This window comes from Athene cunicularia (genome assembly GCF_003259725.1).
Source record: "Athene cunicularia isolate RWA chromosome 4 unlocalized genomic scaffold, athCun1 chr4_part2, whole genome shotgun sequence".
NCBI classification, from domain to species: Eukaryota; Metazoa; Chordata; class Aves; order Strigiformes; family Strigidae; genus Athene; species Athene cunicularia.
The window spans coordinates 25,084,812-25,111,007 of NW_020799099.1; the positions used below are offsets into that span (position 1 = coordinate 25,084,812).

Consider the following 26,196-nt stretch of genomic DNA (forward strand, 5'->3'; position numbering starts at 1 on the left):
CCAGTTGTCTCTTGATTTCTATTACCAATAAAAGGGTTATCTGCAAGGGTAGCTGCAGACAGAGGAGGGAGGGGAGATGTCTACCTACGCATTTCACAGGGGTCACAAAACATCTGTGACACGACTACCATTTCATGTTATTCCCAACCCAGGCAGGTCTTCAGCTGCTGATTTAGAAGGCAAAGACCCCTCACTCTGCCCAGCCCCATTAGCAGGGCTCTAACCTCCCCATCTGCCCCATATGATCTGACAGGTCTGCCCTTCCCACCATGGCTGTGGGCAGCTTTGTCTCCTCTGAGCTGAGAGGAAGGTCATATACACAGCAGTGTGCCTTTTCTGCTTCTGCTCCACTGCATGCTCTGCCTCACTGACTCATACAGCTCCTTTCAGGCACTTCCTCGAGTGTTAACGTAGCATAATTTCATAATGTAGAGTAAGTAACTTTGAAGCTGGTATTTCCATTTTGAACGGGGTAGATGTAAGTGGAGTTTGGGCTTACGTTACATTACATTATGTTACGTCCTGTGTCATTAAATGAGGTTTCTGGAAGAATATACATACAGAAAAAAACACTATGAGATACAGCATTAATTGCTACATTGAGCCATGATGTCAAGTAAATGCTTCTCTTCCTCCTTGCTTCCCACAAGTGCCAAAGAACAGACCTTGTTTACTGGAATTTACAAATTATTTTGTCTTTCTGAGTGATGCAATGACAGTGCCCTCTACACTGTCATTTAATTCATAATGCCATTTGGGGATTTTTATCCTACATTTCTAATGCTGTTTTTAAATAACTACATTTCTTTCCCCCCCCCCCAGGTCAGCTCTAATTTTATAATGAGAATTTCAGTTAGATTATTTTAAAAAAGAATCTAGGCCATGTATGCTATGTAAGGTTGCCATAGTAACAGTTTCTCCCAGGGGAAAACCAACTGTCTGTAGTTTCCACAGAAACCACTCACTGCTGAGACAGGTGCCTCCAAGGGAAGTGAAGGGAATATAAATGAGAGAGAAAAAGACGCACACAGATGTCATATGATCTCTGCGGCATCCCCACACTGTTGCAAATTCAGCTGAACATTTCTGGGTTTATTTTTAGTTTGTTTTTGATTTCATGACTGGCACCTTCTCTTGTCATGTAAACTCTGGCCACCCTTCCCTCCCATGGAAATGGTTTTGCAGCTGGAGATACGGCAATGCTCCACCTTGGCAGTGAACTGACCACATCAGATACCAAAGTCCAGTGCTCTAGGAACCACTGTGCGTGGGAGAATTTAAATGGTAAATGAGAATTTTCTCCCTTTTTTATTAACATTTTTTTTTCTGAAAGATGTCAGCAAAGACAGACAGGTATGGAAATACTTCTTCCCAGAGAGGAATCAGAGAGGAGTGAATCTCAACTAATTTGTCAGTTAGGTTTTGATCTTTTGGGGTACGAGCATGTACTGCTAGGAAAAATGTATTCTGAAAGATCAGAATGTAGCAAAAAGGAATTAACTTCTAGGATTTGTTAACCAAGAAAAAAAGGAGAATTTTTTTCAATGTACTTTAATGTCACAGAGGCAAATATGGATTAGCTTTTCTGAAATCCTTTTGCATGGTTTTTTTTTCACAAATAGTGTTGATTTGTTTTTTGTTTTGTTTTTTTTTTTTCTTCAAGGGCAATAAAACTGTGACATTCATTCAAGGCTTAGTGCAGCCATAACTACAGATTAACGTGCTGGCTACTTCATCTTCATCCTGTCATCTCTCTGCTGCTTTATGGGGAAAGCAGGCTGACATGGTTATTAAATCTGGCAGCTGTGTTGTATGCACATGGGAAGCAAGTAGAGCACAGCATATAGAAAATGAGTAGCTTTCAGATAGCAGTCGTCTTTTCACTGCTGCGAGGCTTGAAAGGCAGCCTAAAAAGCTCTTTTCCTTCTTTGTAATCACCAGTCGCTGGATCAGTGCGCAAATATCACAAATACAGTTGCAAATGTAAGTATTCCTTGCCTGTGTGGCGCTTTCAAATTGCTAATTAGGGTTTCTACCTCAGCGTTCTGCTTGAAAAAGCAGAGAGATGAAAGCTGAAAACATCCTGACAGGGAAAGCTTCTCTGCATTATTGTTCTGTCTTTCAGTGGAAGAGCTACTCAGAGAAAGGGATGCATGAAAGCTTTCTGGAACAAATAGTTTGCGGTTGTGTTTGTTGATTTTTTGGGACGTCTGCTTGCTGCTTTGTCTGTGAGGGGAGAAACCAAGCAAATGCAGGAGGTACTTCTGCAGTGATGGTTTTCTGCTTACATTAGATTTAGATATAGAGTGGGAAAGATACTTCAACAGTAATAGATGGCTTGTGAATGCACAGGAGAGAAATCTGCCATGGTATTTTTCACCTGGAATCTTTTCTTTAAAAATCCATAAATGCAGACCCGGACTTCTCATTAAGAAACTCGACAGTACCTTATTATCAGAAGAGCAAACAAATAGTCATCATAAGGGGCACCAGTAAGTCTGCATCTGACCTGATAAGAACAATGAACATAGCACGGTGAGCAATGCATGTTTTTCACCAATCTCACTCTGTCTGTACATGAAGACGATCTTTATCTGCTATGTGGCATGAAGGTAGGATAGTAAGGTGGTTTTGGGAAGCAGCAGAGTTGAAGGTTTCTCAGTGTTGTGATGATACCGCAAGGAGGAGAGTTGGTATTTGTTAGTGTTTTTTAGTCTCATAGCACTGAAGAAACAGGATCTTGGTTTTTGTTCTCCTTTATAATTCAAAGCTTCTGTAGTGCCATTGTTCTATTGAGTTTATGGCTAGTGAATTCTTACAGTACTGTGAATTAAATCTGCTTATTGAAAACAGCCTGTGGTCAGTACCAAATATAAATGTCACATAATTGCACAAGAGATGCAGGCTGTAGCCGGTTTGTTTGTGTTGCCACATCATGTTTCTTGCTTTATTTACAGGTTTTGTTATTTCTTAGGGACCACTGTGGTACTGTAAGCTTTTTATGAGCCATGTGAAAATGTCATGATCACAGTTAACAGATGACTGCCATTAAGTGACTAGGGACAGGGTATATATGTTGTGTTGTTTGCTGCACATAGCGGGCTAAAAATATTCATGGTAAAACCTCCTTGATAATGCTGCTATAACACAGTTAATGTTTGATCAATCTGTTGTTTATAAGCTGCTTTTGCAATACTTCAGCTTCATCTTACAGATTTATATTTAGAAATACCTGTCTTCATTGTAGCAAGTGAAAGGTGGTTTTGGAGCTTCTCATTTTTTCTCTTATCTCTTTTTTCCCTCATATACAGTCAGAAATTCATAGCTTCCCTGAACCTTAGTTGTGAAAATGGTCATTTTTGATGACAGCTGTGGAGCTTATCTTCCAAAGCCTGAATGGCAGCCAGCCAACTGCTGAGACAAGTGGTGACCTTTCAGGACAATGTCTCTCACAAAAATGTCAAAATATTAAAATGTCAGACGTCAAATGCCATGTGCACTGGGAAGGGTTGTCAGCTGGCAGGCTTTCAGCTGAAAGCAGTTAATCCACTGCTTGCCTGGATTAAAGATTGAAAGCCCCTACCTAAATCTCTAAAATGTAGGGATGACACGATACATATGTCCTGGATAGTTTCAGAAGTTCTTCTGGGAAGATCTGGGACATGGATGGAAAATTTCACAGGTGTTCTATTTCAGATCTGCTCAGGGATCTTCCTGGTGGATGTCCAGAAAAGCAACTTTTTGGCTTTTCTTTTGCACTTCGCATCATATACCAGTTTTCCTCCCAAATCTTTTATCCACAATGTAAATGGATCCCAATGAAGCCTAAGCGGAGTTCATTGCGCAGCAGGATGCTGAGATTCTGATAGCGTGTGCACTGACTTTTTAGGCATATGCTCACTGAATATTAAACAATCCCCTGCAGTTCTTGGTGCTGCAGCCCTGAGCTGAAACCCCATTTGCTATTACATGCATCAATACTTTGTAACTTTCTTGAAGGCACTGAGGTGTGAGCATTCCTATGCTCACTGGTGTGTCTGTCAGCTTCTCAGATATCTTTACCCCCAGTAAACAGATTAGTGACACTGTGATTGCCTGCCTTCTTGGTTTGCCCCCTGCCACATAAGTATTTCTGGGACGTGTGAAACTGCCTGATCCTCTATCTTAGCCTGTAGGAAAGCCAGGCATTGTGCATGGTTGATCAGGGAACTAACCTGTTCACCTTGTGGCTGACCTCACCTGGAGAATAAGAAAGGGTACACCAGTGACTGCACCAGACTAGTCTTGTCTAGCCGGTTTTCAACTGGCCACAGTTCAACAGAATCCTCAGTATTCTCCATGCAAAGCACGGGGTGAGCTGCCAACACAGGTAACCCCTACAAAGCAGACAATGGCCAGATTTAATGGTGCCAAATCCACTGTTGCTTACCAAGATGCTGAAAAGGGATGTAGTCCTTTCCAGTATTTCCTTCCTATAAAGGAATAATCCTTCTCTTTCAAGACAGGAGTTCTGTGTCACTCCAAGTTCTCTCTCTTACTATAGGCAATCAACTTTTTAGAGCTGTGTTTTAGTGTTCTTCACTTCTACTCCTAGAGCAAGTGTGTCCTGCCCCCCACCTTTAAAACTGAACACTGCTTTCCATGACCACCTTCTCTCTTCTGTAGTCATAGGAAAGACTAAGTCCCCATGTTTGTCTTTTCTTTCCAGTCAGTATTCTGTGATCACTCCTCCTTTCTCCTAATTCCCTACAAGAATAATTATGAAGCAGATGAGGTAGATAAGGACAAATTCCCATAAACATCTTACAGAAATTAATCCTTCCTCCTTCCCTTCCTTTCTTCTTTCTGTCTTCATATTTCTGTATGCTTTGCCACAATCATTTCTGTGATTTGTGACTTACTGAGATTTAAAAATCTGTTTGGAAGAAAAACATTATGCTCATCTAGTTGAAGAATAAAAGGTAACTGAGGTACCAATTAATGTAATTTATCACAACACAGATACCTAGGCTGAGTTTTGGATTTTGATCTTCAAACAGCAAACCACATGTAAGCACAATCTGTTTAATCATTATGTTAAAGAAAAAATAAAATAGGGATGGTGCTGTTTTCTGTGGGCTTTGCATAAAGAAAAACTCTGAGGAAAATAACTGAATTTCTTTAAAATCCAATTATACAGGGCTTGGTTGTTTCATAAGAACCTGTACAGTGTCAGTCAGATCAGTTCACTAAACATCAGTCATCACAGTCATTACACCTGATATGAAATTGTGACTTGCACCAATGGCATTATCATTTTATTCTGCATTTATATTATTATTACTCTTTACTATTTCTGTAGTATCTATAAACACTTTTATTGGAAGGGTGCTGTGCTAGCTACTCTATATAAACAGAAGGTAATCCTTGGCCCCAGATTGCTTACAAGCTATTTTAAAAATAAAGCAAACCCCCCTTATCCAGTTAACACCTTTTCTTGTTTGACTTTTTATCTGGATTCAGAATACAGATGTCAGTAGTATATTATAACTGAATTGGTCATCAGGATACCAGAGTTTGCCTAGACATGGGCATGAAATTGCAGGTAATTAAAATGAGAAAATTACATACACTTATTGTGACCTTATATCAAAGCTGTCTTACTGACTCACTTGGAGTATCTTCCTTAGACTGTTCATGTTATCCATTAAGTTAATGACATATATTAATTGAAATTAACTCAACTGACCGAACAAACATGACTGTAATTACAAAAGAGTTGTGGGCCACTGATGAAGATTCCGTTTAAAATCATTAAGACACTGTTGTCAATTACTAAGTTAATAAGGCTCATGATAATTACTAAGGTAATAATATTAATTATTGTGTGATGAAGCATGTTTACCTGTGATTATTTACAGGATCTAATATTCAATGTTGATTAGTAACATGAAATAGCAACAACATGACACGTGGCCACCAGATGGTAATCGACTCATCATGGACCATGTACTGTGATTCAGGCAGGTGAACAGTGGGGTTCATAATATGGAATGAGTCTTCATCTGTATTTTCTGGAAGACCATCTTTTCCCATCTCTCTGCTCCTTACCCATCCTACAAGTAGATTTCAGAAGTCACACATCTCTTAACATCACCTTTTCTGCTACTTGTTGTTTGAACAGTATGGTGTAAGGCACACGGTAGTTTTTATACCTGTAAACCAGGACTGAATCTGCCATCTGAAATCAGTCAGAAAAACTCTCAAGTTTACAAATCCATACTATAATGTGCTATTCCTTTCTGAAGGTATTTAATTTATTCAGTTTGTACACTCTTCAGATCATCCTTCATGAGGCAAAGTTGTAGCATGTGAGTATAAGCTATAACTTAACTGAGCAATATAACTGATATAACTGAGCAAAACTGCATAATTATTCATTCTGGAAAATTATCTTGTGCAAGCCACTATGATTTCTAAGTGCCATTTTTATTATGAGATCATAAACCTAGTTGTATATGCAGGGGTAAAAAATCTAACGGATCCCAGAGGGCCAGGTTGCAGTTGGAAAGATACAATACCTTGAATTTCCCAGGATTTTTTCATTTCGGTTTGAAGCTATACATTGCAATAGTAACTCTTTTTGCATTGACACTGCAACTTATATAGCTGTGGTGACATACTAAAAACTAACAGTGGACACTGGTGTCAGCCTAAATTTAAATATATTCTGACAGTGGCACTGTTGTCCCTTCTATAAAGCAGCTGAAAGAATCTAAACCAATGCAAGCTGCCAAACATGAAAGACTATTGTACTCATCAAATGTCTTGGGTTTTGTTTTTTTTATTTTTTCATACGGGGAACAATGAATAAAGCAGTTTGAAAGATTATTTGCAAGCATGCAATTAATCATAAATTCAGCTTGATCTGGATGGATAAAGCAGTAGTTTATCAATCTGGTTAGCTAGGACTTTGACAGGATTTTGCAGAACTCATTAGTTCAGGAATATTAGGACAGGTGCCTTTTTTTTTTTTGTGAGAGAATTATATGATTCCCAAATGGATAAATTAAAAGGCCAAAGGCAAAATAATTTATCCTCAGGAGTGGTATGGATTACTGTTAAGAACATTCTGAAATTCTTGTCCTATCATTCATGTATTTCAAAGCATTCCTAAAAGTAATGACCTAGTTTTAAAAACAGTAAATCAGAAATCACTGAATCACTGCAGCTTCTTTGTCTTTTAGAAAGATGGGTAGTCTTAATTTAAAGGTTTCAGTACTTTTGAGTCTCCTTTACATCTCTAGGGGAGTCATTCCAAAAAGTTAAATACATTTTCTGTTCTGCTTCCCCCCTCCCCTTCAATTCAGTGGGAATTCACTCAGTCAAGGAGCCTTTTTAAGAACTAAGAGAGTCTACAGACTGAAAGCAAGCTACCTCTGTTGAATGCTTTGTAATGAACAAGCTTGCTTTCTTCTTTGGATGGAAATAGGTTCACTGAAATATGTGTCTGGCTCTGTCTTGGCAGAATGGAGAGAAGCAGTTCCTTCTAGGTGGCAGGGCTAGTTTTTTTGAAAGAGGAGGTTGACATCGACTCCCTTGACATTCTGAGCGTTGTCCTGCTGATGTATCTGAATCCATAGGTTGTTACAGCTTTGCTACAGTGAGTGTAGCCCTCAGACAGATTTTAAATTAGTCATTAGTTAATGCTGAGGCATTAGGTAATTGCTATGTAAAAGTGAAGCAATGAAGCTGAAAACTGATTAAAGAATTAGATCAACTAACACCCAAATTACTTTAACATGTTTGGAATTTCCAGGCCAATACACATATTAACTTTGAGCTAAGACATAGCCATCCTACAAGTGAATGTAACTCACACTGCATATTCTCGTGGCAAAAGTTTTACCCCAAAGGGGCTTCCAACCATCAGTGTTCCAACTTTATGGAACTGCCAAAGTAGTCTTCTTCTCTATAAAATTTAAGATTGTGCAATTTAAAATGAGAAACAGAGAATTTATTCAGATTTTTTTGTTTTTAAGAGCGTGTTGAGAGTTGACAGAGTAACACTTGTAACATGGATAGCTTTGTTTAATTCTTATAATGAACACCATGCTATGGACATCAGAGGTCTGCTAGAAAACAGTAATTACTGATGAGAAAATAAGTCTTTATTTTAATTGTAATTATTAGGAAACTCATGATGGTTTGCTTTGGTTCTGACCTTGATTGCTCATGCACTGAAATAATAATTGCAGCTAATTCCTTTTTCCAGAAATGTTAATTTCTTGCTCAGCATCAGAGAGCGTAGGTAAGGGAGGATCACCATACAAAACACCGTTATTTTTATTTCTTGGGAAGCATGAGTTTATCCTTGTGGGCCAACAAAAAGGTGGTATCATTGGCTTAGGGTAGTGCTTTTAAAAAAAGGTTCCGTCCTTAAAATGTCTTCTGAAAGGTGTTGCTTTGCTTTATTCTTGAAGACATGAGGGCAGTTGGACACAGAGAGGACCTCACCTGATTGCAAGTGATGTGAGGGCAGAAATAAGAAAGCTCTTCAATGCTCCTTGATCCTCAGCTAGCTGTAAGAGAAATCAGAGCTGATGTTATGCAGCTCTGATTTATAGAGATGGAAAAAGATTGCTTAGATCTTTCAGCAGCGGAGACCCCACACTACTCTGATTCTATCATCTGGAAAGTCTTTCCCTGTAAATATATTTCCCCTCTGTTTGTCACTGAGTAAAGTTTGAGTGTTGCCAGAACAACAAGTGGCACAACATCACTATGTCATCTTCTGTGCTTCTGGTGAACTATCCAAATAAAGGTGTTCATAAAGAGAGCTCAAGAGAGCCCTTCAACTGATTGGTTTAATCAGGTATGGAGATTAAAAGTAGGTGTAGGGCTTCCTATCACGCCATCAGTTTAATTCTCTAGGTTAGTGAATTCTCTTTACAGGACTGTCTGTCAATGGGTATGTGTACAAAGTAGTCCATAGTGGTTTGTTTATGTACTAATTCAGAACAGATGCTCAAATAGCACAATTTTCATGAAGGAGGAATTGATAAAGAGTGCAGCTGGGGTGTGGATGGTACAAGAAACTCCATCCATCGTTTTCCAAAAGACACAATGAATGGCTTAATTGTTGCTACTGACAATTGTTGGCCATTTTATTTGCTATAGACAAAGTATGATCCCACTAAGAGCCAGCTCTGAGAAATACAGTGACAGGGGAGTCTCTTTTTTGCATTCACTTGGCTTCATTCACTGAACAGATTCCACTGGCTCTGTCTGGACCAAGACCTTCCACTATTGCTCACCTGCAAACCCCACTTCTTGACCCCCATGAGGTCTTGAGCTAGCTAACATAGCTGAACAGAGAAGGAACAACCCTAACAGTGAGGAAATAGTGTTATTACAGTATGCAAATAGCAGTATTTCATGTTGGGGAATTTTTGTAGGGTGATATGTAAAGGTACTGTCTTCTGAGAGAGCTGCTCATGAGAATAGTTATCCTCATACTAGAGAGTTTTCTTCAGCATCTTGTGAATCTAATCTGTCCTCTTTTGTTGATCTGAGTTTGATGTGTCTTGTTTAATATCTTCCTTTGCCTCAAGGTTTATACTTAAGGCCATCTCTGGTGCAACCCTTTGTGTAGATTGGACTGCAGTACTGATACCTCTAGATGACTTTACAGAGCATTTGATATTTTTTTATTTCTTGGAATAAAATATCTATCTGAATGGGGTTTTTATTTTTATCTCTTTACATGTTGTCAGTCTTCTCTTTGTAATCAATTGAGGCTTGCTACATAGGAGAGTAAAAATCAGTCTTTTGAATGGAGAAAGGACTTTTCACAAAGGACCAGTGACAGGACAAGAGACACAAAAGACGGGAGGTGGCATTTGAACATCAGGACACAGTTTTTCACTGTGAGAGTGAAAAACTTCACTGAGCACTGACAGAGTTTGCTCAGAGAGGTTGTAGAGTCTCCATCCTTGGTGATATTCACAACCTGACTGGATGTGGTCCTGGACAATAGACTCTAGGTGGCTCTTCTTGAGCAGGGGGGTTGGACTAGATTATCTCCAGATGATCCTTCCCCCCTGAGCCATTCTGTGGTTCTGTGATTCTGTATCACAGAGTATCAAATAATGAGACTAAACATAAGTAGCTACAAATGTACTCATATCAATACATCCTCAGCATAAAAGAAAATCGAAAGTATCAGTAGTATGCTACACAAACCCTAGGAATAGACAGAAAGAAAGCACCTGTATGACATCAAAAATTCATCTCCCAAATGAGTATGCATCGGGAGACAGTGAAGTTAGTGTACATATTCTTGTGATTTAAAAAAAGACATTCTCTAGAATAAAGCCTCTCCCTATTGTTTAGTGCTCAGGCTCCAACTAGAAAGCAGAAGATTTGAATGTTCTCAAATAAAGGCACCAGAATTTTTATCATGCAAAGCAATTTGATTTTTCTCAGTCTTGTTCTCGGAAATAACTCAATGATTTTGTCTGATTTTTTTTAATGAGGCAAATATCTAGCATAAAAAATTTCACCCCCGCCACTACAGCCTATCAATCTATTAGCTGCTGAAAGCAGGGTCACTTAATGGATAAATATGAAATTACTGTGCTTACAGATGATTCTATCAAAATGCACTAAAAATGCACAATCACCAACAAAATGCTGCTTTGTGCAAACATCATAGCATTCGGTACCTCCATGTAGCAAGGAGGTTCCTAAGTATATGTGTAGCAACATTTCTTAGAAAAACTCTGAATGGTAATTCATTCTGCTGAGGATGTTATTAAATATCTCTGTGAGTTCTTTGTCTTCTAAAAAGTGGTATTGGAACTCGCTGTAGAAGCTGAGATTACTGTGGATGAGGAGGGAAGTGAAAGGCAGAAAGATCGGTCCATACATTTCAGTTTCATTTTTTGAAATTTATATTTTTCCCCTCATTCAAAAATTAAACAGATATTTTAATCTGCTGAATATTTCCTTTACAGACTCCCTATGTCCTGTTATTCTGAATTGTGCACATTAATCGCTCTTGAGTCCTCTGGAATATCAAGGAGTTCATATGTCTTTTGTTTTAGGCATTGTCATATCTAGGGATGCCAGTGGGACTGACTGCAAGATAAGCTTCCTTGCTGGCTGGCTTGTGCTTTTTGCTGTCTTTAACCTGTCCTTAAAATGACCAGAAAATATAGCTTTAAAATAACTGCATTAATACAAGCGATTGCTTAATTTTAGCAATTATACTACAATTACCATTGCCTCATTCTGTGAGGTCCCTTTCAGTTTGTGCTTGAGTCAGAAAGCAACTAAGAGCAAACAACAATCCTTTCAAAGCAAGATGCCTCCTTTAAATGTGCCACATTGCTGATCTTGACAAGTGCGCAGAAAAGCACAAGTGAATCCACAGAAATTTTCAAGGCCTGCTGTTCACCCAGACACTGGGTACTATGCAATATTGCCTCACAACAGATTTTGTTCCTTGCATGCAAATAGAATCACAGTGTGCAAACTATAATTTAATCCATGTCATAGACAGGGTCAACACAAAGGCCCTGGTGGAGCGCTGGGCTGCAGTCAGGCAGCTGTGACTGTTTTAACAGAAATCAGGGAGTCCTTGCTCAAAGAATTAGGCAGCATGTTCATTACTTTTAGAGCAATAAGAAGACTGAATGCTGACGTGTTGTTGTTTTGTTGGGTTTTGTTGGGGGTTTTTTGTTGTTTTGTTTTGGTTTGTTTTTTTAATGGCAGTTAAAATAATAGAACAAAAAACAGCCTGAGATGGAACTGATTTCCTGGAACTGATGATAAAAATGTTATAGTGATGCTGAGTCCAGGTTATAGCAATTTTAATTTTATTTCATTCTGCTTACCTTCAAAAAATCTTTACTAATTTAGATAACATTGGTATTGCTTTTGCTTATGCATTTTTCTTTATTTATTTGCTTGAGGTAGAATATACATATCCCCAAACTTCTTTGCTGGCTAGGTAATATTTCAGAAGAATTTAAACTCCTCGCCCCAGTTAATATTTGCAAGAAATCTATCTAGACATTTTTGTTTGAAAATAAAAATATATAATTTAGTTGATTTTTTAGACTCACATGGAATAAAAAATTAAACGTCGTGTTTAATTCTCAGTCATGCCCTTTGTACTTCCATATTAATTACACGTATGTTTTTATGTAGATTCTTCACCATAACTTACAGTTGATATATAACATACAGTCTCATATAATTATTTTCTTACATAGAATTTGTTTTAAATACGTGCAAAACTAATAACAAAATATATATTTCTGAAGCATTTTGGCGTTCCATGAATTCTATTTCTTTTCAAATCATTGAGAGCATATTGAATAGAACTCCATTCTTTCAGTATGCATTAGTTTAGTAGATTTGCTTTATTTACCAATAAAGAAATTATTGGTAGCATTGGTGCTTTCACTCTGCAGTGAGCCATTTTTCTATAGACATTGTTGTTCTTGCCTTTAATAAGAACCTTTGTATGCTCAGTCCACTAATATTGCCTGTTATCCCTTTTAACACAGGTTCTAATGTGTGTGATTGACTGAAGAATTATTCTGGGATTGTTTTGACCCCCAGTTCAGTTTTCTTAGGCTGCTATAAAATGACATAATTAAATCCAGACATGGGGGTGGTTTGGTTCTGATTACATGACAGCTTTAGCCATATGCTACTTGGATCAGGGGACTTTTATATTTTAATTGGGTTCTCCTGCATGTCTATGTTTTGTAATGTCTTTTGATATTAAGGTCTTCTTTCTCTCTCCTACTGTTCAGAGTACCTCTTTAATAGAGCTTTGCCTGAGAACTAGCGTGGCCCAGTCTTTACAGGGGAATGGTTAATTACCAGGAACTTGATTTGAGAACACCTGGAATTCATCAAAATTCCTTCCTACTAGACTGTTATACAAGGATACTGAAAACTTGGGCTGTTGTGTTTTCTTGTGGGCTTCTATAAGTATACATCACCATCTTTTAAAAGCATTTGTTCATTCAAGTGAGTGATTCTGACTTTTGTTGTGCCTCTGCAGTTCTGTTTCAAGCATTTAAATTATTCAAGTGTTTCTGCATGCTAGGTAACTAGCAGTTTCTTTAGGCTTGTTGGGTAGAAAGGGGGTGTAGAAACAGGCTGGGTATAGCATTTTTCTTGGTATCCCCCTCACTCTGGTTCAGCAAGTATAGGCAGATGACATAAAATGCATGAGTAGTCTCATTCAAGGAGAGGTAAACTGCTGATCTACATTGGGAGTGGGGAGGGACAAGTCACATCTGCACCGTGAGGCACAGACCACTCTGGCCATTATTCAGGGTAAGCATGTGTGTGTGAAGGGAGTTAATTCCTTTTAGTTCCTGGATAAATCCATGGCTGACCTCATTGATGTGACAGTGAAATCAGCAGGAGTTCTCATATGCTTAAAAGGAATGCATGTATTAAAGTGCTTTCTTTCAACCAAGGTCACCATGTTGCTAATCTGAGCATTTTTCCTTTGATGAGCAAATACCTCCTGGTCTCTGACCATCCTTTGCTCTTGTTGATGCAGAGGTTTGGTTCAGTGCCAAAGAAGCAAGTGGGATATTTACTGCTGAGTTCAAGATGAATGGGGTTTATAATGGGAGCAGAAGCCACTACTGTCTTGAAGGCAGTCTTCTAATTAATCGTATCTATTTGTTGTATGACAGCAAGATCTTCACAAAAAAAGTTCTTTTAATATCTCCCTTGAGTTCTTCTGTGTGAGCAAGGGCATCTCAGCCTACAGAGAAGTATAAGGAGCTGGGGGAAGCTATTTCTTTTTCCTTGTGAACAAGCCCACATTGCAAAGGCTATACCTAATAAGGGAGATGGCGTTTTTTTTTCATACCAATTTGTCTGTACCAAAGATACTGCTGTAAATGTTTATACTGTTATCTATTCCTTGGAGACCAGTCATATTGTTATTTGAAATTAGGGTGGATGTGTGTACTGCTGGTGTCAGTGGCTCTTTTTGGAATTACCTGACACTCTGAATTTAGGTCTGCTCCAAAGCCAAAACGTTTGTCCTTCTGAAATATTTTTGTGAACTCTAAAGCTAATCATAAGTAAGAGGTATTTCAGCATTGTTTGAAAATTTCCACTAGAAGTGTATCACCCCTGAACAACAGTGAAATGTAAATGTGTCTAGGCTCATTCACAGAATTTGACAGAGAATATCTGTAGCATGGTTCAAAGCAGCTTATAGCTAGTTCTGGTTATAGAAGCCCAGTTATGGCAGCATGGTGTCCAAGATTTGCTAGTTTGCTTTGCTTCTTGACTGAGTTCTCTAGTACTTTAGCAGCACATACACCAGACAGCTATTTTAGAGCTAGCTTTATTTCTTGCTACCCTGCTGTCACAGTGCAGTCTAGACAAACTTTGAGGCTCAAAAACTGTCAGACCACCAGACTGCCAGGTGAGATGGGAAATTGAGGTCCTTAGTCTGCAAGTAAGGTAGAGCACACCTGAATGGCAAATGAAAGCCATGTGCAAAGAGTAGTTTGTACTTGAAAGGCCTCCTCCAAGCTCTGGCAATTGGGGCCTGTAAACCACCTCTTAGAGGACATGGGATTCGAAAATAGGGAGGAAACTTGCAGAGGTGGAATTTAAGATTGTGCTCTGCATTCCCAAAGTTGATCTTTAACCACCGTGCATGTATTTTTGGAGGTGCCTCTCCTTTTATTAGTGTATTTGTGTTATGTTTAGAATGAGTGACCTTAGAGGTGGCAGGAAATTTTAAACAGAACTTATCCTGCCAAAGTAGTTATCCTATTTAATGGCTTTCAAAGGATGTATCTCTCAAATCAATAGTGAAAGTGTAATAGTTTCTATGTCCAAAATGCCTTCAGTGAGAGCTTCAAAGCACTGTAAATGTATCCACACAGTACTTCTGTGACATAGGTAAGATGTAATATTACCACTTTACAGAGGAGTATAAAAGATGAAATCACAAGTCCAGATCTAACTAGAACACCAGTGATAGTCAGGTAGGATAGAAATAATATGGCAACTGTTGATGTACATCAACTATGTTTCTCTCCACACAATGCTATAATGTTTGTAATTTTGGCTACAGTTATAATTTTATAATAGTCTGCTGCTTTTCCACTCCCATGGAGAAGCAAGTCTGTGTGCGACGTGGCTTTATTTACACTATTAAGTTCCAGGCAGGTATCTCTCTTTGATCTGATCCTTGGTGTGGCATTACTGATGAGCTTGGAGGAGATGTGACAAGCCTTGAAGTGAGACAGATTCTGGATGGGGAGCTGGCAGATTAGGGGAAGATCCCAGCAATCGTTCAGCAGTGCAGGAAGGAGTAGTTGTAAACCTGACCTTTCTGTGTAGAGAGCCATCAAGAATGAGGTGCTGACAGCAATTGTTTCACTAAGCCATTTGGAGCACAGAGGTATTTCCTGTAGTCAGATGTGGCCTCCAGGGGTTAGACACATCCCCACAGTCTTTTCTGGCATGTGCTAAACTTCATGGGGCACCACCAAAGGGTTAAATAGTTTCACAGTGTGTTGCTCACTCTCTAATTAGGAAAAGGTCCAAGAGCTCAAAGTTCAAAATGCACATGGTCTGAGCTGGGACTAAGCCCAAGTTCCCATTGATTGCAACCTCATATGTTAGTGTGCTGCATCTGCACAAGATTTTTTTTTCCCTTGCCATTTCTGCTGTTTTCCTTTTTTAAAGAAAAATGAAACAATTCATCTACAGAGTTTCACTTCTTTTGTCACTATCCAAAGTCTTTCATTGCTCGAGCTTGTGTGCTTTCTGGGAATAACTTGTGACCCACTTTATAATTGAAACCAGGCCAGTAAAACATGGCAAAAATCTCCTCATTCCACTCCATTCTGCAGCATCTGCGACTACTGCTGGAGAAGCAGTAGAGGTCTCCTCCCAGCAGAGGCATAGATATGAACGGGTCAGGCTGAGCCTCAGGGGGCCTGAGGTTCCTTGTTGGCCCCCAAAGGAGAAGCAGAGGACAGACAAAATAGCATCCAGCTGGGATTGTGTTTTGAGAAGAAAGGACAGAATGAGGCTAGGCTGAGGCCACAAGGGAAAGGAAAAAACCAGTTTTACTGAGCAAATAGATGGTAGAAGCCAAATGTATGGATCGTAATGTGGAAGAGGACAGAGTCAAAATGTTTCCTCCATGGAGCCTGCAACCTAGGGAGCAAGCAAAGTTCAGTTCTGGTGATTTATAACCCAAATACTTTCTGTTTTCAGATGCAGGAAACTTAAATGTTTCTCTTTTTTTTTTGTCCATCAGAATCTTTCTCCTATCCATTTTTTTTTTTTTTTCCCTAGGAGATCAAATTATTACTATGTTTTCAGAAACTTGTGTTTAATTAAAGCCTCATCTTCCTTTGGAAAATACATTTTAGTAAAACATTTTAGTGTTTGCTGGAAATGAAACAAAGGGTTAAATGAGCTTTTGGGACTCTGGTTAAAAGTGACATGGTTTGGGGGCTCATAGTTTTTTATGTCTCACCCCAGAATGGATGGTAGCTCCTGGGTATGAGAGCTGCTTTCTGCTTATTAAAAAGAAGGTGGTGATTCTAGTCTCCACCTCTTTCTCTCTCCTGATTCCAGCCACACATGTTTACTGCTTCCCTCTGCTGTCTCTTGCACTGTTTAACATGGCAGGGAGATGAGTCAGATCATTAACCTGTCTGAAAAACATACCCAGCAAGACAAATTTGGTCTGTGAGCTTTCACACCATTCCTGGAACATGTGTAAGGGAGGGGGCAGACCTATGCAGCTGGGAATGGCATTGAAGAGAGTGGCAAGATGACACTTTTGGGTAAAAGTAATCTGTTAAATCAGCTTGGCTATCTCACTTAGCTGGTGCCTAGGTTGGTACTGTTGACAGTGCTGGTAACAATTTTCCTGCATCATACAAGGCTTAAGGACAAAGAGGCATCTTCGTCCTTGGCATAATTCTACAAGTGGAGTCGCAAGAGTTATACCCAGGGTGACTTTGTCTAAAGTGTGCCTTTTCAACAGAGTCCACTAAATCAGCTCATTCTTGCTCTCTCTTTTGTTTCTTTATTTGTGCCTACAATGAATTAGCATCTTAAATAAATTGCCATGGGAATCAGAGATGCAATAGCTAGCTTGCTTTCTCTTGTGCATCTACAAACAGTCTTTTCATAGCAGTCTTTTCACAATCTCATGAACAGTGTTTGGACACTTGATCCATATCCATCAAGAGCTTTTGATGCCTGTCCTGTTCCGTAAAAAACATCTAACAGTGTAAGGTGTATAACGTACGGTATATGGTTGATTGATAGAAAATTTGTAGCACATATGATTTCTATATACAGATGAAAAATCTCTCTTTTTGGAGTGACTTGTTGCCTATTTATTGCTCCTCACTCTCTGATACGTTATTTCTATATTTTGTGACACATGGATTGTAGAAAAAAAAGAATAATAGATGATTTGATGAAGCAGGACATTCTCTGCATAGAGGACAATGTAAAAAAAGAGAGCTCTGTAGGAAGATAGAAGGCTGAAAAGACAGGCCTTGTGATGAAGAGAGCTGTGGGAGCAGATCAATAAGAAAGGAGAAACTCTGAAAAGGCCTTGAAGCTCAGGACAAGAAAGCATGGCTTTCATGGGTGTGTATGCAGTGTGGCTGGGGTATGGAACAAAAGACCTCAGTTGCTGAATTTTCCATGGAGAACAATGTAGGTGCATTGAGAATAAGATCCAGGCTCAGTAATCAAAATAATTAAAGTAATCAAATACTGTGATCATATGGTGGATCTGGGCAGAGATTTACATGTTAAAAATATTAGGAGAGCTCTGGTAAAATAATGTTGTTCATGTGGGTAGCACAGTGTTAACTAAGCAGGAAATCTGGATAAAAGTGTAGATTATATGCTTGGATGGCAGCTGATAGAGCCTTGCAATTACACCAGAATTTCAGATATCATTGAAGAACATGCCTAGTATGTCTCACTGTGAAAAAAAACTTGCAGACGTGACCCCAGCACATTGTGATGCAGCGATATGTGCCAGAATTCACTCGCAGCCTGTCAGCAGAAGCCTGAGAGCTGTGATATGCCTGCCCATCTGAGCGAGGCGCTAACTTCAGCATCTGCTTCTGCAGGGGGCTCAGCTGCTTTACCAAAGCAGAGGGGGAGGAAAATGACTTGTGCCAAGACTATACAGTAATGAATGTAGTGTGATTGGGCTGCTTTAATTTGCTCCCAAAATTAGGAGCTGTCAAGGCATTTAATACAGTATGCCTAAAACACAGGGTTAAATATGGGCCTGGAGAAAAGCAGAAAGCTGAAGAATAGAAATGCATGCTTATAAATCGTGGCAGTACAGGAACCTGCACAAGCAAATAGTAAAAGCTGGATAGAATATAAGAAGTAGTGGGGTGTCTTGGGAGGGTGCCTTGGGGAGTGTGAGAGAGCAAGAGGTAGATGCTGAGAGAAGAGTTAATCAGAAAGGTCAGAGAAAGAACAGGGAAAGCCAAAAAGATGGCATGGTTTTTAAGGAGGATTTTAATTATTTCCAAAGCAGAAAAGAGCTCAAAGAGGCTGAGGCTGAAGTAGAAAGCATGATCTTTATGCAGGAAGTTATTATAAGAGACTTGATGAGACTGATTTTGATGGCAGACGGGCCTCACAGCTAAACTAGAGACATAAGAAAGTAGGACAGCGCTGGGATGAAATGGGATCAGCAGCTGTAAGCAGGGTATTCAATTAACTAGGAACAATTCAATTCAGAGAGGAACTTGGGGAGACAGGTGGCATCATAGATGGCTGAGGCAAGATCAGAAGGAGCTTAAATTTCAGGAAGCATTCACTCCATGCAATACCTCCTCAGTCTCTTTGTTAAGATCACTAAATTGACAGAGAAGTATTTGCTTCTGTGCTACATTACCTTTCCTTGAAATGACAAAGGGGGACCCTGAGCCGCCTGATGGCCATAATGGGACCAACTGTCTGAATGCTGCGGGGAGCTAAATCTTCTGATCAGAGGCACAGTGAATTTCAGTTTTTGATATTCCTGCGTGGACTCTATGGAACGCTAGTAAGTATCCTTCTGTCTAGTTGTGGCTTTTCTCATAAGACTAAGGGCATGCTTTAGTAAGGCAGGTAGGTTCTGTCATTCAGAGAGGCAGATATTAAAGTATTTTCCTCTGTCTGAAGTAAAAGAGCAGCTATTTTAGATGCAGTGTCGTAACTACAAAGACTACACTGTTTCAATCTCAAATGAGACCTTCCTGGGAGGCATGAGGGAAAAAGCTAATAGGGACACGACTCATTTAAGCTTGCCAAGTTATTTTTTATATATGACTTTATATATATATATAATTAATCTGTATCTAGTTCTCGTTTTTAGCTGCATTTTCAGTATTTGATCATCCAGTCATGTTTCACAGAGCAGCAGTTTTTGCAAGGTCTTAAGTTGTTCAGAAAAGTGTGGAAGGGCTAGAAATGGGATACTGTAAAATGAATGCTTCCAAAAATGCTGATAGGTGCTGTCATTTTCTAAGATATGTGCCTAGCAATAGAACAAGCAAAGTCATGTTCACAGATTTCAGTCCTCTTTGCTGGCTGCTATTAGGAAATGTTCACAGTTCCAAAGAGCAACAGACTCTAGAGATGGAACAAGATTGACTTTTTTGTGTCTTTAATATATGATTTCTAATGTTCAAAATTTTAAATAAAATATTCCATGTTTGGACAGTATTCTTCAACTTAATTCTGCATTGCAAATATCGATGGACTTTTCAGACTTTCTCTTTTACCTTTTACACAAGTAGAGAATCTTAATGTCCCTGTCAGAACTGGACACCATTCAGAATCTCTGAACTAGTTTGTCCCTGAAGTTTTGGCAAGTCTGTGTCTAGATTTCATGTGGTAGCTGAGGACCTCATCTATGGATCTCATTTTATAAATGAAGAAAATACAGATTTGACAGATTAAGTGACTTTGCCATGGCCATAGAGCAAAGTAAGTGTCAGCACTCAACAGTCTATTACTGAGGTCACTGTACTATCTTATTTCTTTTTCTTCCTTTCCATTATTTTAGCTAATTTCCATTTTTCCATTTAGCTAATGCTACTTCTAGGGACAACTGTGTGCACCTCACAGGGCTCAGATTGGCTAAGAGAAATACTTCATGATTCAGCTGCTTATCCGAACTGTTCTGCTCCGAGCTCAAAACTGGGTGGGAAGCCTCAAGCGGAGTAGGCTGTAGCAATATTTTTAGTTCTTTATTTTCTTTTGGCATGCCTGAAAATGTCCCATATGGCACTATGTCAGCACTTCAGTATTGCCAGGATGGTCCTTTCTCCAAGGCATTTCTTCGTCAGCTCTCCCCTGAACCAGAAGTGTCAGAATTTCCAGAAAATATGGCTCAGTCTTTGAGTTCAAGATATCTGGGGGAAAAGAAGAAGCTGTCACTGTTAGGCCTCTTTTAAAAATCACAGAAATAACCTTACTTCTAAATTTCAATCAGGTCTTTGTTAGCCTTGAGTCACACCAAAAAACCAAAAGTAAATCTGAAGCAAGGCCTGCTGCCATGTTCTTTTCAGCTTGTCTGACTTGCCCCCTGTGTACCCAAGACGGGGGTGCCCTGGGGGTTTTGCCCTCATCTCTGCCATGCTGCTTGTGTTTTGAGGCTCTGCACATCTTCTGCAGGCAGCTCTGATGCAGTCTGGAGACCTTTGGCTCAACTCTCCCTACTCATCTATAATGCTTTTAAGGACTGCATCATTCAGTGAGTCTTGAATTGCAGAAGGCCAGTCAAACAGTATTATCTGCAGGAAGCAGTGGCTAAGAGACAGACAGAAACTTTCAAATAAAACTGGTCAAATTATGGGCAGCTATTGTACTTAGTACATTCTATCTAGATGGGTCGTGATGCTCGCAGTTGTTCAGCTCTGAGACTGAGCCTCCTCTACAGCAATACAGTGCATGCATGGTAGTGTATGAACTAAAGCTAATTACAGCAATAAGCTGCTTCTGTGCCAGGCTGTGAACTCAAGCCAGAGGTTTTCAGTCACTCTCTCTAAGTAGCAGATAGATACTAAGCCTTGATTAGTAAAGATGAAAATGAAATTGTTTTTTGTCTGTAGATTAAGAAAGCAGGATCTCAGTACTTAAGTAACAATGAAAGCCATGAGATATACATCAGGCATAAATGCACACCTAGGAGTTTTTGCTGTGCTCTCTCAGTACATAGTTAGGAATAATCAATATGCTTACTGCATTGTCTGTCTCTTGACTGAAGAAAGAACTCCCTTGTGCATCATGAGCTCAGCACAACATGGCTGTGCCTGTTTGATTTGCATCAGGGTAAACAGGCAGAAGATTAAAATTGATTTGTCTTCTCCCAGAAAGCTAGTGTTCAAGATATTTTCACAAGGCTTGCTAAAACAGGGTGCTGAATCAACATCCTTCATAAAAAAAACCTGACTACTCTGAACTGCATATGCTATAATTATACTTTTTGATTCTGAGATGGTAGGCAGTTTGTGAAAACAAAATGATTTACTAATACTCATTAGCTGAGCTTTCAGAAGGCCTGGGAAGCAGGTAAGCATATCATCCTCAATCTACAACAGAGGGAAGTGAAATCTGCAAGAAAGCTGGAAATAGAACTAAGTTCCGATTCCCAGGGCTGTTTTTACTGAAATTAATTTTCTTACCCTGGCTCTGTAGGTGCACTGTATGTTGACTGTGGGATCCCTTGTCAACATTTTCCTGTGACTGAGTCTTTATTCTGCAGGCACATTTGCAATATAGCTGTTGTTTAGTTATTTGGCAGTTAACGAAAGGTATTAATTTGGGGTTGACTGAAACCCTAACCTCTTACCATGAACTCTTAAGAGTACTTCCCAAATATACTTATGGTTGCCAGATTACAAAGCCTGTAATATTGAATCTGATCTGCTAGATTTCCCCTTCTTTGAATGTCAGGTCAGCTCCCAGAACTCATAGATGTCTCAGGAAAGAACAGCTCTCTAGATTAATAAGAGTCTTGAGTTACTGGAGCTGTAATTCATGACACTGAGCATTTGAATTCTTAGGGAAAGCAGGAGGTTTTAAGGGTGCTTTTCATCTCAGGGCTTTGACTGATTAGCAGGTGGTCTGCTGATGTGTCCTATATGCTTGGCACACATAATTAAGGTTATGATAAGAGAGAGTCTGTGAATGAAATACCACATGTACCCCCCTCCAATCAGCTGTTTGAATCTGACCAGAAAACTGAACTGCAGGTAATAGAGAAAAGTCTGAGGGCTTGAAAGAAGCAGGGGCAGTCTTCTCTCAGGTTTGGATAGACTTTCTTGAAAAATCACTCCCCATCAGTACTCAGGTCTCCATAGGGATAGAGCCTGAGATTTGCAAACAAGCCCTCCTCAGCCTCCAAGTTGTCCTTTCTCTTAAATCTGAACCCTCTAATATCCTCCATGCTAATATACTCAGTTTTCACCCATAACTATGAAAGCTTTTCAAATCTTTCACTGTGGTTTTTTGGTTTGTTTTGGTTGGGTTTTTTTGTTTTGTTTTTTTTTGTTTGTTTGGTGTTTTGTTTTTTTTTTTCCCCAGGTCCATTTTCCTAGGTATTAGATCCCTTTCTAGGTAAGGGATATTGTTGCCTGTTACTGGTTGGTTCTAAAAAAATGAAAAATGCTAAGCATGCAGCTGTTTCTATTAGAAAAGAAAAAGCATCAGTGTTGTAGTACTTACATCTCATACATCAAGAGCGGAGGGTCTCCTTCTAAATGTGTGCATTTTATTTTGGTGGTGTTACTCAGACAAAGCATTGCACTTAGCAAAGAAAAGGGTTGCAAGGCAGGTTATATGTGCAGGATTCACCACAGGAGAATAGAGGAAGTTTCTCAACCGGGAATTTGCCACAGGGTCGCCAGTACTGTAGGGTGGCCTGCCTGAAATATAATAGAAAACACAGCTCAAGACAGAAAGAACAGGGGTCACTTTCTACCTTCCTTGCCTCTGGCAGAGAATGAATTGCAGTGGCTAAGTGGTCTTCGGGTCTGTGCTGCCTTCAATCTGTATCTACTAGACTCTGCTGTTTTCTTTGACTTCTCTCACTCCTGTCTGATCTGCCCAGCCCCCCAGCTGACCGGCCATGCTGAAGGAAACAAGCACCAATGGCATACAGATACTTGTACTGGCTGTGTTCTGTCCCTGTGCTGGGAAGATGTTCCCTTGGACTCCATAGGCTAGCCCTAATCTTTTACTGAAATCACTGGCTTACAGAGCAGGCTCTGCACTGCTGCTTTGCTTTGATAGTGTGTAAAAAGCACAGTCTTGCAAACTACCTTCTTTTAGGGTACATACAGGACTGGTATAAAATTAACTGCAGCCTCCAGATGGTCCACCCAGATTCCTCTCTCTAGTTCACCTCTCTCAGGCCCAGAAAGCAAACTGTATCCCTGTATGTGCTCAAGTAGGCAGGAAATATAGATGCCACTGCTCCTTTATCCATGAAGGAAGTTTTAAATATCTCTGTTTCCTTCCTTTTTGGCTGTGTAGCTGGGCTAAAAGTCTAAGAAAGCAGCAGTTTGAGCTCATAACATAAAACCCCTGTCTTTTCTTATATGTATGGTTTAATTTCTGCTTCTGACTGGGATACTTAACTTTAGAGTGGTACCTTCGGTGTTCTTTTCAATTAGTTTTTAAATGTGTAAGAGCAAGTTGATAGGTCTTTGAGGTTAATATTAACTCCAGCACTGCACTGGCTGAACTTTCAGTGTATTACAGTTTTCAGATATTGCCTTCATGAGACCATCTGTCTAAAGAAATATGCCTCCTTCTCTCTCATTTTTTCCTGACTTCCACTCTTCTCTGTCACTTTAAAATCTGTGCTTGACACTCATACACACTTTGGGACCCAGAGCTACATCAGAACAGTGCCTTGGTTCGCAGTGGCTATGGAATATATTATGCTGTCACACCCCAACACACAGATGGGAAAATGTGAGCCAGGGCTACTGTGGCTCTGACTTTAAAAAACAGGATACAGGAATGGGCAGAGATGATCATGTGGGTAGAAAGAACAGGGGCAGTGTTCTTGTATATGTGTGGAGGTACATAAATGAGGGTGTTCTCAGTAGAGATACCTTGTATTCCCACCTGCCTGGAAGCCCTGTACAGCCTCAAGCCTGTCAGCCTTTCACTGTCTCCTAGCCTGAGGCCCCTCATCCTTAGATTCAGTCTCCAGGTCATGTAAGTGTAGGGCATCTAGCTCCTCCCTGCCGTCCATGCTCCCCTGCCTCAACCACATAGTTCACAGCCTCTTCATCTTTCTGCCATAACTCCTCTCCTCCCATTCTAGAGCGACCTTTTTTCCCAGGCCTCCCAGATCCCGTTCTCCTGGACCTCTATGCTCTGTACCATTTAAGATGCTTGTTCTCCCTGCTTTGCAGTCCCTAAAAGCTTCCCCAAAGCCCTTTGCCATATCCCCCTCCTACTCTTAGTCATCCTCACTACAGCCCAGTGTTTGCAGTCTGAGAAAGAGGGGACTGTTTCTTGTCCCTTGGAGTCTTAGGTTCTTCAGTGCAAAGGTCTCAGCATATCTTCTTTTTCCTCTTTCTTCTTGTACTTGAAGGCAGGAAGGTAGGACAGGTCTAGGGTAAACCAAGCACATACTAGCCCTCTGTATGCTGTAAGAGTGGGTAGCTCCAGGCAATGTCAGAGAAAGACTAAGCCAAGAAATATAAAAGCATGGTATATTTTTTAGAAAATGTAGCCCTTTCTGTTTCTTTTGGCAAACAAAGAGTCCAGTATTCAACATGTGTCTTGTGAACCAACTTCAGGCCCAGAGCTGCTTTTGAACTGTTTGCTGTCATTCTTCATGTGCTCATTTCTTTGTGTTACTGGTCACATGGTAACATTTCTGATTCTTGGATGAACGATGTTTTCAAACAAAAAGAGGGATTTGGGCACATTACTTTTGGTCCAGAACTTTTCATGAATGCAGCCATATGAAAATGTATTACATCAGTGTTTCCTGGATACTTGCTTTGAAAGAAAGCTTACTTATGTGGATGAAAGTTTGTGAAAAACAGTAATTTTTCTGAGACATTACAATGTTATAGGAGCCAGGGCTGGTGGTTAATTTCTGAAAGCAAACTATAATTCAGGGCAGTACAGAGCAGAAGTGTGAGCCTGGTGCAAACTGAGTGTATGCCAGTGTTTATGTGCACCAGTGTTTATGTGCAACCAGTGCCACGGTTGCCACAGAAGTGTTCATAGAGCTTGAAGTAAGATTACAGTCAGGAGGAGCATGGGGCTTACCTGATGTTTCATGCTATATTTTCATAAGCAGCTTAAGCATTTGTCTCAGTCTTCTTTCTTCCCCTGCTCCAGTCCATAATGCCCCACGTCTGTGTCAGCTGCAGCACTCAGCAGACCCTGATTGCTAATTCACCTCACTCACCTTGCAGAAAATTGATGCATTTTGTCATGGGTCAGTTTTCCATCAGGCAATGAACTGTATCTGTTCACTGGGAGTCCAACAAGCGCCTCAGTGCAAGATAATAAGTGGGAGTGTACAGCCAGAGGGGAAAAGGGAACCTTTGAAAACAGTCTAATGTTTGTCTTGTCAAACTACATCCTTCCAGTATTTGACCTTCCCTGATGAAAACCACTGGGACATATGCATTGCCTTCTGTTTGCTGGTTTGTTACTTAACGAATACAAAGTATCCAGCCATTAACTCATGTACTGTGGGCTTCTGGGTGGGAAAAAGGGACCACCATCCCGGCTCACTTAGAAGGGTAAAGACTGCATGTCTGTCACCAAAGCACTGTGAATGAGGTCATGTGCCCCAGGCAAGCCCAGATCCCTGCAGTCACAGATGTTAGTGAGACCTGATGGGAAAAAGTGGCTTAGTGCTATGCTTATTCTCCCTTTTTTTCTGGGGACAGCCAGGGGCTACTGCAGGCTATAATGAAAACAGCAGCAGCCATGGGGCTTCTCCAGTGATCACATCAAAGTTATAATGCATTATGTCTTTGTCTGAGCTATGTATTTTCTTTCTGTGGAGAAGAAGTGATACATTATAAAGCAAAATACCAAAAGCACTGAAACAGCCCAATCCTCATCTAACAGTAGGAGCAGGCTGCAAAGGCTTATCACGCTATAACATCT

At 40.0% G+C, this 26,196-nt stretch overlaps 1 protein-coding gene across 6 annotated transcripts in view; it reads left to right on the forward strand.

Moving 5' to 3' along the window:
• The first annotated feature begins 1,036 nt into the window (after window positions 1–1,036).
• TRIM2 (tripartite motif containing 2) overlaps window positions 1,037–26,196 on the forward strand; it is a 90,983-nt gene continuing 65,823 nt past the window's right edge. For 2 of the 6 annotated variants that reach the window (XM_026847543.1, XM_026847550.1), the window contains exons 1-2: window positions 1,037–1,284; window positions 1,664–1,983. The gene's annotated coding sequence lies outside the window, so the exon portion shown is untranslated. Of the gene's footprint in view, window positions 1,285–1,663; window positions 1,984–2,283; window positions 2,536–18,985; window positions 19,100–26,196 lie in introns of those variants that run through there. The other 4 variants (XM_026847547.1, XM_026847549.1, XM_026847544.1 and 1 more) reach the window with 4 other exon arrangements.